This window comes from Malurus melanocephalus, unplaced genomic scaffold (assembly GCF_030028575.1).
Source record: "Malurus melanocephalus ecotype Western Australia unplaced genomic scaffold, MMel_1.1 scaffold_203, whole genome shotgun sequence".
Taxonomy (NCBI): Eukaryota; Metazoa; Chordata; class Aves; order Passeriformes; family Maluridae; genus Malurus; species Malurus melanocephalus.
Genome location: NW_026623435.1, coordinates 440,256 through 452,177, shown reverse-complemented (window position 1 = coordinate 452,177; position 11,922 = coordinate 440,256).

Genomic DNA, 11,922 nt, shown 5'->3' with positions numbered 1-11,922 from the left:
ATTTTGGACAAGAAAATGAGTGAGATGGAGACAGAAGTGATGTGTGACCATACACCAGATAGAAACCCTTCTTTCTGAGCCTTTCATCTCCGGGTCACTGGTTCCAATCAAGCCCAGGTCGATAGCGAACAAAAATCATTTTAATCTGATGGCTGTTTGCTGACCTATGTGAAATGAGCTGGTTGTGTCAGTCCACTACCCAGCTGACAGCTCTCCCCATCATCAAGGCCATTGCTACAGGTGGCAGTAACTGGTGCTTTTTTTTTGAGGCCAGCTCAGCCAAAAGGCTGAAGAATGGAAAAATCGGTAGGGCTGAACCACTTCCTCCTCTTGTTCAGCTGCTCCTTCCAGGTGAGTGCTGGAGGAAGTTGGCACTGCTGTTGGCTGCATCACATCTGCTCTTTGAGCCAACAAAAGACTTCAGGGCAAAGTGGAGTCCTCTGAAGTGGTGAAGACGTCTTGTCAACACAATTTCTTGGGGATGCTGAGGGGTAGTAAGGCCCCAGGCCTGCAGTGCCCTGCAGGTGGATACCATTGTTTGATAGTGACCCCAGGAGAGTGTTGATGTAAGCATGGGACTCTGAAAGGTCCTGTCAGGTCATCAGACCCAGTCCCCAGGGTCTGACAGTCTATAGTTACAAAATAGTCTATAGTTATAGCCTGCAAAACAGGACCAAGGCTCAAGTCCAACTTTGACTGATGCCAGTGGAAGGATATTGGGGCTCACATTCAGGAATGAACAAAGAACTTTAATAAGCTAATATGAGGGGGGACCTGACAAAGTAAGCTGTATCTAAGATGTTAAAATAATGCAGGAAGAAATAAAATATGAACTTTGAGAGCTTAATAAAAAATAATGCCCTGGAGAGAACTAGCAGCTTTAATCTTTAATATTATCAGTGTTTCTCTGAGCAGTGTTTCTCTGCCCTGTTGTGAGGAGATAAAGTATTAGGAAGAGGATATTATGAGGAGGACTTTCAATTACACTGCAAGCCACAGCCACCTACTCTGTGAACCTCAGATGCCTCCTGGGAATGGTGAGTTTGCCATGGAATATAAGAGATGCCAGGATGATCTGGCTAACTGGGGCACCAACAGGTGGTCCAAATCCTGCCCACGTGGTGCTGGCCATGTTTTCTACAAGGTAAATCTGTGTCTGCCCCACTGCAGAAGAGGGAAAGGGGTGAGAAGTGTCAGAACTTCCAGCAAAGATGTGAAACAAAACCTCAGAAAGTGGGAAATCCACCTTGTATCTGTTTTCCCTTTCAGGGATACATATGGGAGTATTAGAGGGTGAATTCCAATCAGGCAGTCTCCAAGTGGAAGGATCCATGCTGCAAGAATGCGTCTGAATGAGCTACTCCCAACATTGCACTTCACAAGATTGCATGATAGAACAGCTATGAGACATAAATGCGTGGGATATGGACAAGGAAGAAAAGAAGCYTTAAAAGATTAGGAGGAATCTGTCTTTTGCACGTCGTGCCTTGTGCAAATAAGTGCTTACCTATACTCAAATGTCCTTTTCAGCAGCCACATCAAGCATCACTGTTAACTGGCAGATTAGGTGCTAAGGAAAGCAGCATCTCAATTCTCAAGGTAGGTTAAAAAAAAAAAAGACATGGTTTTCCCTCAAGTGGTGTGCTTCTGAGGTCCCATGATTCCCTTTCCATCCTCAGATGAACTGTTGCTAGAGGCAATCTCTCTGGAAATCTAGAAGTGGGCCTCACTGGCACATGTAATCTCTACTGCATTTCTCTAGAGCTGGAGAGAAGTAAGAGATGTATCTGCATGGAAGATATTCCTTTTCGGTTTTCTTTGGTGAAAAGTTTCTGTCAAGAAAACTCCTGAAAACTTCCAGCAACTTCAGTCTGGACACTAATGAACATGGACCACTAGCAAAGCTGTCTGTTCACATTGAATTCCCTTGCAGCTCACAGCCTGATGAGTGGGAATTCTCCATATTTCCAAAATCTAAAAGAAAGCTGTTGCTTTGCTGCTAGCTGAAATTATTTGGAAGGCCACAGACCAGTGGTTTGGTAGGCACTGGTCCCACCTGAGCCTGAGTCCATCCTAAGGCAGGAGGATGAAAAGCAAGCACTTAGAAGACTGCAAGTGAGAGATGCATGTGATGACAACTGGGCTATCTGGGATTTAACTGAAGTCTTGTACTTTCTAGGATACTTTCTCTGTTTAATGAAATTAAGCTCACTTTGCTCAGAGGTTTACCAGTAAGGTAGGTGCAAGATTAATTTTGCTGCCATGGATAAAGAGTTGAAATGAATGTCCTGCCATGGGCAAGGAAGAGGAATGGCAGAGCCAGGGTGTAGAGTTTGTAGGGTGAACCCATCTCCACAATGTGCTATGGGATATAAGGTCTGTGGTTCACAAAATAGTGAGGATTTATATTAAGAGGAATGTCATTCATATGCCATCAACGGATAGACTAAAATATGCATTGTATCTTATATGCTAGTCTTGGTCTCTTAGAATACAAACCAGAAAAAATGTTCAGAGGCAGATAGAAACCTCATCCAGTGGTGAATTGTGAGGTTTTTGACCTTCCTCTGAATAACTTGATCTATTCATAAGTTAGATCAGTACCAAAATAAATARGCTGCAAATGGAAGAATGCTGCTTCCGTTGGAAAGAGAGAAATTTCCACAGTGGGTCAGACCTCTGGTCCATGTGGTGCAGTATCCCAGTGGAGTCACCAGCATAGGCTTCTTCAGAAACTGTTAAGCCCTTGTAATAGACAGTTCTATGAAAATACATCTGTTTTGAGTTGTATGTCTAAATATTGCAATATTGTCAGCTCTTCAGAATTTGGGTAAACCTCAGTGAATATTCATAACTTGTAAGCAATGGGGTTCAGGGCACTGGAGTTTTGCAGTAATKGGGAATTACATGAGACCACCTACTTCATTAAAACAAAATGAAAGACAGAGTCAAAGCCAGGCCTGCAAAGGTAAACAGTGCATGAATTCACTGCCTCCATATTTAAAGCCTTCAAAGCCTTTCAGTTAAAATCCTTTTCCGCTCTGGATCTCAGCATGAGTCTGGCTGCAGGGAGGTTTTGTGTGGTGGCCTGTCAGCTTCCATCTCCAACACACTGAAATTCAACTAATTGTAAGTGCACATTGCTTCAGGCATACACTACTACAGCCACTAGGGCCATGCACACACACCATGACCCCATCCACCTACTGCAGAATGTGGTGGTATTCTCTCCCCACACACGCACATGCTTTTCTTTTTTGTTACTATAAATTACTGGAAAGATGACAGATCAGAGCAAGGAGCAGAGATCCCTGTTGTGTTTCTGCAAAAATCAGTATGGAGGGATTTAGTCCCACAATTGCATATGTGCCAAGAATTGCAGCAATCTTTGTAAATTTGTATTATACATAATACATTTCATAATGGCCTCCATTTATGAAAATGTGTTGGCCAGAGAGCACAGTGTGAGGCTGTGCCTGCCTTTGGGCTTTGATCTTACCTGCTGAAGCTGACCTCACTGCCATGTCAGGCTCTCTGTGTTGCAGCTGAGGGTCAGAAAGCATCAAGAGAAAAAGGGGAATAGAAAAACTGGAAATACCTCTCAGTTGAAAACCCTCCATGACCCAAAATAGCCTCTGTTAGTGCTAATTCTGAGTTGCTTGTGAGGTTCTGCAAAGTTCATAGGAATAGTATAGTCATAGATTACTGGCAAACTGTCCCCAGCAGGTTTTTTTCAGCACATTCTAATTCTTCAGATTTTTCCATCTGAGCTTCACAGAAGTTATCAGCATTTGTTTCTATTTCTGGTTTGGATAGGCCAGGTTTTAGTTCTGTCAAAGCCAGATTACTTCTCTCACTCCTTAAAAAGAACCTTTTCCAATTATTCAATTTGACTATCASCTTGACCATCACAGATTATGGGTGATGAATTGCTTGTGTGAATGCCATCTTCTTCAACTGGACTCTCTTCGGGGGGGGGGGGGGGCAATGCAGGACTACATTTGCCTTCCTCCCCTCAAAATTTCCTAACTCTCCAGCCAAGAGGATCATCTACATCACTTCTGCTGCGGCCAGTTTATCAGCAAACTAAGAAGGCTGCCAGCCATACATTTTGTCCTTCTGTGCTCACATTTTGTCTCTCTGTGTGCTCAGTGAGTTAAGCAATCACCCACTCCACCCCACCTAGCATCCTTTGTACGGGCCTCCATGTTGTGGGGTGCATTAAGATCCAGACACAACTCAAGATCGGGCCCATTAGGGTTCTCAGGCAGAGCCTGATGTCTCTGAAGTTCAGTGAGCTTGGCCTGAAAGGTGAGGCAAGAACCTGCCTCCAGAATCACAAAGTTAATGTAGCAATGGAGGAATTTTAGGGAACTTTGTGATCCAAAGCTCAGAAGCTGAACCATAGTGAGTGTCTGGGTTTCTGAATCAATCCCTTTGTGCCTCAGTCTTGTTTGGCTTTTTTTTAAGGTCCTGGAAGGGGTCATTTCAATCCCATCCTATGCATTTATTTTGTGTTAGTATCTGATCCTTCCCCGGTGACTCAAGGTGCTACAGTTGAATGAGTCATGTAAATAAGATTAATATTTGGTTGTTATGGCAGCTTTCAGATTGATCCTCATAAAGTTAAGTTCAGTTCTGGGCAACCTTCCTGACGTGACCAGCGTCTTTCTCTTACTWCTGCAGAAATTTTCTTATCCTTCAGATCATCTGATAGCCCTGCTCTCATGTTCCACATGACACTATAATTCAATGCTGCTTCAGTGACAATAACATTGAAAATCAACCACGAAAGATCAACAATTTAAATAAATAGTTCTGTCTTCTCTAAAAGAACTTATAATCCAAAAGGCTTCCACTGCCACTCACCACTGAACCTCACCACTTATGTTCACCTCATTATGCAAAACTTTTCTTTCCAAGCCATTGCCCCTGAAGTGCTGATCATACTGTACTTAGAGTGTTGAATGCTCTCTGAAGGGCTCTTTGCCATATCTGTGAGGCTGCTTCTTGCTTCCTGGTAGAAGTGATCCCATTGCTATTTCTACTTTGTTTTGGAGGGAATAACTGAAATGCTAATGTTCAGGGATACTTCCACAACTCTGCAAGTACGAGTGGAACAATCTTCTTTCTGGAGATGGTAAATTGGAGTACAGCAGTTGACCCAAAATTCTGTCCTCATTTTAGTGTGAGAACTATGATCCAGAAGTCCTAGACCCCTCTCCTGTCTGTGAGAACATCTTTGTCCAAAAATAAATGCTAGTTGTGGGAGCTCTGAGGAAGATAATAGTTGCCAGTAGCTCCATCAGAAATTGATTGAAGATACAACTGTCTCAAAAATATTTGAAGGAACAATTCAATTTCATTAAATAAATTTTAAAATCTCTAAAGAGTTCATAGGAAGAATCAGAATATGTTGATATGTTTGGTGCATGTCTGCATGTGTGTCAGAGAGATACGGATGCAGATAAAGATACATATATGTAGAAAAGAATATATGTGTAATCTTTCCCTAACTAAAATATTCTCACTATTTTTATTGCTGCATTTCTTTTGTTTCTACATGTTTTGATAAATAACTTCTTTTAAAAAGTAATTCTAGGGTCAAGAATTACTTTTCTTGAACATTTTGATTTTGATATGGAATATCTTGGATTTTTCTTATCGAGCAAAAATAGCCTCTGCACATAGAGACAGAAGAAACGAGTGTGCCAGTGAATTCTTGTTTTGAATGCTAGGGACCTATGGCTTTTTACTGACCTTCTGCAAGAATGAGTTTCATGTACAAGGTTTCACAAGGTAAAATATGGCACCATAGCAAACTGGAGATACAAGCATACCTCTTCTCACTTGGCCTTAAATGTCTTACCCATTTGAACTCACATTTCCGAGAAGAGCTAACAATTTGGAAGAAGCACATTAGATAGAATTTAGTGTCTCAGCTGATCTTTACATATGTTCTGATAGGTTTGTGTTTCTGGAAGTAGTTATTCCAGAGAATTAGGGCTCCTTCCTTTAAAGGAGACTCTAGGTCTATTATACCAAATGGGTTACCTCAGAACACCTCACCCACCTTGTGGGCAGAAAGCCAGTGTCTAACACCAAAGAGCAGAGGGAACTGTAGGAAGCTCAAAAAAATGAAGAAAATAAATCACGTGTCCTCACATGCCCTTCTTTACACAGGTTCTCAGTAAGGGCCAGACCCACCATTCCCACAGACTTCTCTGAGTCTTGCCTCTTAATCTCCTGCCTCAACACTGTTTTCTGCAAATGACTACTAAATTTTTCCAATCAGGAAACTCTCAAAGGACAACTTCTGACAGCTGAACCGCCAAAGGGGAGCAAATGGTTTTCCACAATTTCAATTCACAGATTATCTGCCTATTGTCAAGCCTGGATTTTAACTTGATCATTTTGTATATGAAGGCAAAGCATTTTCTCACAACACGGCAAATTCACTTGCCTGTTCTCCCCTGAAGTTTTGCTATGGTTTCTCTGAGAAGTCAAAAATGACCAGAGTGATTGCTGGTATGGGTGATTTTTGCCATGTTTACAGTAAGTTGTAGTCATTAGAAAGCAAATACTGAATTCCCCATGTATCTTTTTCTTGCTTCTTAAAGACATTTTTCATCTCTCTCTTTCTTGTCATGCTTCTTCTAAGATATCCAGGTACAATTAGTCTTCTACTCTTTTACTCCTAATCTTTATAAGCAGCATTTTTGAAGAGTTACTGACAAGTTAGAAGAGCTGTTGGTTTGAGGTGCAGCAGAAAATCGTTAACCTTCAGCTAGTCAATAATCTCCAGGAAATGTCCACCCTGCAGACATTACTGCTCTGATGATGGAAAGTGTTACATAAAAACAGTATAATTATGAGGTGGGAAGCAGGAGGTAAAGTTGTTTTTCTGAGAGTAAGTGCCCTCCAAATTTTATTTGCTTTTGATTTACTTTTTGTAACAATAATTAAACATAAGCAGAATGAGCATTGGGTTGCTTTAAACCATTTCTTCCCTCATATGTAAGCCAGTTTTTATAGGCAAGGGGAGGATTGGGTTGGTTTTTTTTGGGTTTTTTTTTTTTTTTGTGGGGTGGTTTTTTTGTTGGTTTTTTTTTTTTGGTGGTTTTTTTTTGTTGTTTGTTTCTCTGAATACTGTTTATTTAAGTAATTGTTGGCTCTTTTCCTGTCCTTTGTTGACCCCAGGAAACAACTTTTTTTATGTGTTTCCATTCTGGGATTTCTATTATCTACTGACTTGTGTTGGGTGTACCTCAGTGAACAGGCCCAAAAGAGAAGGAGAGAGCTGAAGTTCGTATTGAACTGAAGCCAACTTGTCCTTCAGTTTGAGGCCCAAGAAAACCATCATTTGAATCAAAGCACTTAGAAGGTAATTTACAAGTCTACTTCCCTGAGCAAACCAGGATGCAGTGTTACCACCGTAATGAAGTTAAAGGAGATGGTTTTACAGTTTAGTGGAGAGAAGCCATGCTGTTAATTAGTCACATTTATTTGACAAAAAAGTGGGGGAGGGTGAAAATGGGAAAGGAAGATAGGAAAGAAAAACAGAACAGAAGGGGAAAAATCTTTATGATGAGGTGCTTGGCAGGATGAAGGAACAAAAGGCAGGCTTTCTGCCTGTCTCCTGATATTTTCCAACTCAGCAAAAAAATCCATTGTGTAGCTTAAGAGGGAAAAAAAGTTAAAGTTGAAAGCTTAGTGTGTGAAAGCAACTGCTCAACCATTGTGTAATATGGGCAAATGTAATGTCCTGTTTCTCCATGATGTAAGTTGCAATTTTTGTTCCAGTTGCTGTGGTCAATGTTATCACTTTCACTTTTCAAAAGGGGGCAAGGGGGTATGTGGAGATGGTTTTTCTCTTTAACCCCATTACCCCTTTCCCACTCCAAAACAAATACCTCTGTTAGGACATATCAGTGCTGACCAGATGCCACTGATTTTTTTTTTTTTTTTTTTTTTTTGCATATGTCCCTTAACAGCTGGCAAGAATATCAGCTCAAATTATTCACCACAAGCACACTCTTTCTGTTTTCCTCCAGATAAAGGGATTTGAAACCCTGGTTGTCAAAGAGGGATGTTGAAAACTATGGAATGGATTTCTTTGGGGAGAGGGAATATTTCTTGAAGAACTTTAAACCAGTTGGGGATGATCATGACTAGCATGCAAATCCAAAGACATTGCTTAGGGTTGATACTTCATGTTTTCAGAAACTATTTTAAGCCCAGGATGTTTTCTTGAAACCACTGTGAAGTGGTTTGTTCGTAGCAATCAGTAATTCTAGACACAGAGAAGCTTTTTGTTTTGTTCATGTCAGCTAAAAAAATAATCTGAGATGTGGTTACAGATGAGAAATACAATGGGTGGATGGCAGATAGAGACTGCTGTGCATGGATGTTCTAGAATTGCTTGGGACCATGTGTGTTTGCTCCGTTGACCTGCAATCTGTACATCTTGCAAATGGGGTGAGGGCACAAGGCAGTGCTAGGTTTGCTGTGGAACCACACACAGCCCTGGTGTCACAGCACTTGGGAGGTGGCAATTGTGACACAGCAAGTGGCACTGCATCTGGAACCAGACTCGGGGGGCACCATGGTGCACAGCACACARCAGGGGCTGATTTATCCTCATGGATCATTAGCTAATGACCCTTGTCATCCATGTCATTACCTTCTGCCTAGCCATAATCTTCTCCTCCTCCCCTCATATTTACAGTCATATCTACTTTTCTCTTCAAAACTGTCATAAGTAACTGGTGTTATATAGAATAGTGCAGCGTTCTCCCCCAGTTATGGCCMTGTTGCTAAATAAGTGTGTTTTCCTTATGTGAGCAGAGATAATTAAGTGGCTCTGTACATGAAAGTCATTGCTTGACAGCATTTTTAACATGGTCTTCAGACAAGTGAAAAAAACAAGATCAAATGAAGAAAACTCAGCGTTTCTGAATACTCATAGACAGTAGTGATGCAAACCAAAACTCTTCAGCTCTGTCTCTAAACTGGAACAAATCATTGTGTTTTTTTCATACTGCATCTTATCTGTGGTGGTGTTTTCAAATAGCCATTTTAAAAGAAAGGCATAAAGATTTTTAATGAGCAGTAAGGATAGAAACTCACGTAGGACTAGTGTGTAACACATTACATGCCCCAGGTATGGTCATGTTGTCCTTCAGCAGAGTAAGATTTGTATTCTATTACTTGTCATCTCTGTTGTTGCTCAGGATAGCCACACTGGTTTTTATGAACAAGAATGCTTTTCTCAAGCATGCTAAGCTCTTGAAATTTTTCCTATTGTTCATATTTACTTTCCCTTTAGCGAGGAAACCCTAACAATTTATTATGATATAGAAACCTTTCCCCGTGCCTCACTATTTCCACCAGCCCCTAAACTCCATTTAGTTATGAGCCCAAGCTTTGAAATGCAGAGACATGAACTGACTGTGRATTCTGTCCATTTTAGGGTGCAGGGAGATGGGGCTCTAGACTACTGGAAAGGCAGTCTTGGGTGACCTAGATGTCTGCAAGAAATTCTGTCTCCATCTGAGTCAATACCAGCCTTGCCATTGACTTCAGAGGRGCCAGGGTAGCAGTCCCTGTGCCATGTTTGCTAAAAATGAGATATTGTAGTACTTTCCATTATTTCTGAAGTGGTTTTAGATGCATATAAAATAAAATTATTAAATAATAATTAATTCAAATTATTACTGTACTTTCTATATTGTTTTCCATCACACTGTTTGGTTTCTCTGATGGCCCCCAAGGCACAGAGCAGATGTTTTCACTGAGCCGTCCTTAGTGACTTTTAAATTACTTCATCACTGAAAAATGGCAACAGTGCCAGTCTTTCTTGTGACATTCCATCTCATCATCTTTCATATGCTTATAAGAAAACTAGCCTCAGGACCAAATACACACAGCATTGGAACCACCATTACCAGATACCTCAGGTAAAAAGAAAGAGGCATGGAGAGGGAAAGAGAGGAAGAGAGAGGGGAACAAAAAGAGTGAGAGAAAACAAGAAGGAAATTGGCAGAAAGAAAAAATTGGTAGAAAGAAAGAAATTAAAGCAAGTAATTTGTGTAGTTGAGAAGCATTATAGTTTGAATTCTCCTCAATTATTGATGGCCTGAAACTCAAATATTAATTTAGCTTGAATCTGTCTAGCCTTAGAAATAATTGGGGAGCATATTATTAGAAAAAGGAAAAAACATTCCTCCAATATCTTACAATGTCGTATTACTGAAAACTTCTGACTCCCCCAACAGAAAACCTACTTAAAAAAAGACAAGTCATTAATCAGTAACAGCTGCTCCCAGCACCTGTTATTTATTCCTATCACTAACACTTCCTTTAGCATTTCTGACAGAAATGGGTATCTTTTCTAACTGATAGAAAGGTGATCTTTGGAACATCCCTAGAATTTGGTTGCTACATTTAATCTACATTGTGTGTTTACAGTTTTTTTGCAGCTTTTCTTTTAATTTGTGGGTTTTAAAAGCACTGAACATACCATATCTTCTGTTGAATATTTGTGCAGCCTTTAATTTTTGGTATGCCCTGGTTATCTGGTCACAGAGGCAGGGGCACACAGTGACTGTGGGGTGTATAAAAGTGCCAAAAGATTCCCAATCAACAAAGCCCCCCACAGTGCCTAGTTCTCATTGAGGTAAATGGAAATAGAGAGGACATCCAAAGTGGGGGGTCAGTGCTACAGGTGTTGCAACGTTTCTGTGTCAGTTTTGTCTTCTGTCGGAGCCTGCATCTCCCTGTTCAGATTAAGCATAGCCAGGGTACCCCACAGAGATGCAGAGGAGGGTCCTCACCTGCCTTGCCCCACGCTGGCACTGTCTAGAGGAGCAGGGTTCCTCAGGCAAAACCATGTCCTGCCTTACCTCTTCCTACAACAACTTGGCTGCCTCTTTCTCTTTCCCCTCTCAATGCAGGAAGTATACAAACCTGGTGTATCAGGAGAAAATAGGAAATCAAACAGCAACAAGCATTGTTTAGAGGCAATTTCCTTTACGTCCACTACCTTAGATTTCCAGCAGCAAAGCTAGTTGTGGAAACCCCGCTTTCCACAATCATCCAAAATCCTCCTGTGCACGTGCAGAAGTAAGGCCTGAAAGCAAACATGATTAAAAAACCTAGCATAAACAGTAATTTATAGTATAAAATAACATATAAAAGATGTGTAGATGTGGAATTTGGGGACATGGTTTAATGGTGGATTTGGCAGTCCTGGGTTAACAGTTGGACTTGATAATATTTAAGGGTCTTTTCCAATCTAAATGACTCTATGATTCTATATTTCTTTGTTTAATAAACATAGCACCAGTGAAGAAATGCAAGCATACATGTAATACTGCTGCTCTTTGTCACCTTTTTCTAGCTCTCTCTTTGTGCTTTAATAAATGTCTGTCAAATCTGTTTTGTCCTTATTCGCAGTTAGAACATGGAGATTGGTAGTGGTTACCTATCACCATTAGAGACTGATTTTCATCTGAAAGCCACCATTTTAATTTAAGACTGTTGAGGCTGTGGCAACATTTCTGTTAGTCTTGGGCTTTATAATGTTGTTTTAGCAAAAAGTATGCATGGGATTGGATTTAGGAGAACATTGTTTCTTTAATACAGATAGATAAAGAAAAGAGTGTATTGTATTTATCAAAAGGAAATGTCAGCAGAACTTTATAGTCTGGTAATTAGATAACACAGATAAGTCTGCTGAGTTTGTGTGCTCAAAACTGCCATTCCAGATAACACTTCCTGAAGTCAATTAGAAGAATTTACACAACATTATACATTTTTCACGGTTCCTGTCTTTAAACTGATAAAGAAAGAAAGAGAAAGAAAGAAAGAAAGAAAGAAAGAAAGAAAGAAAGAAAGAAAGAAAGAAAGAAAGAAAGAAAG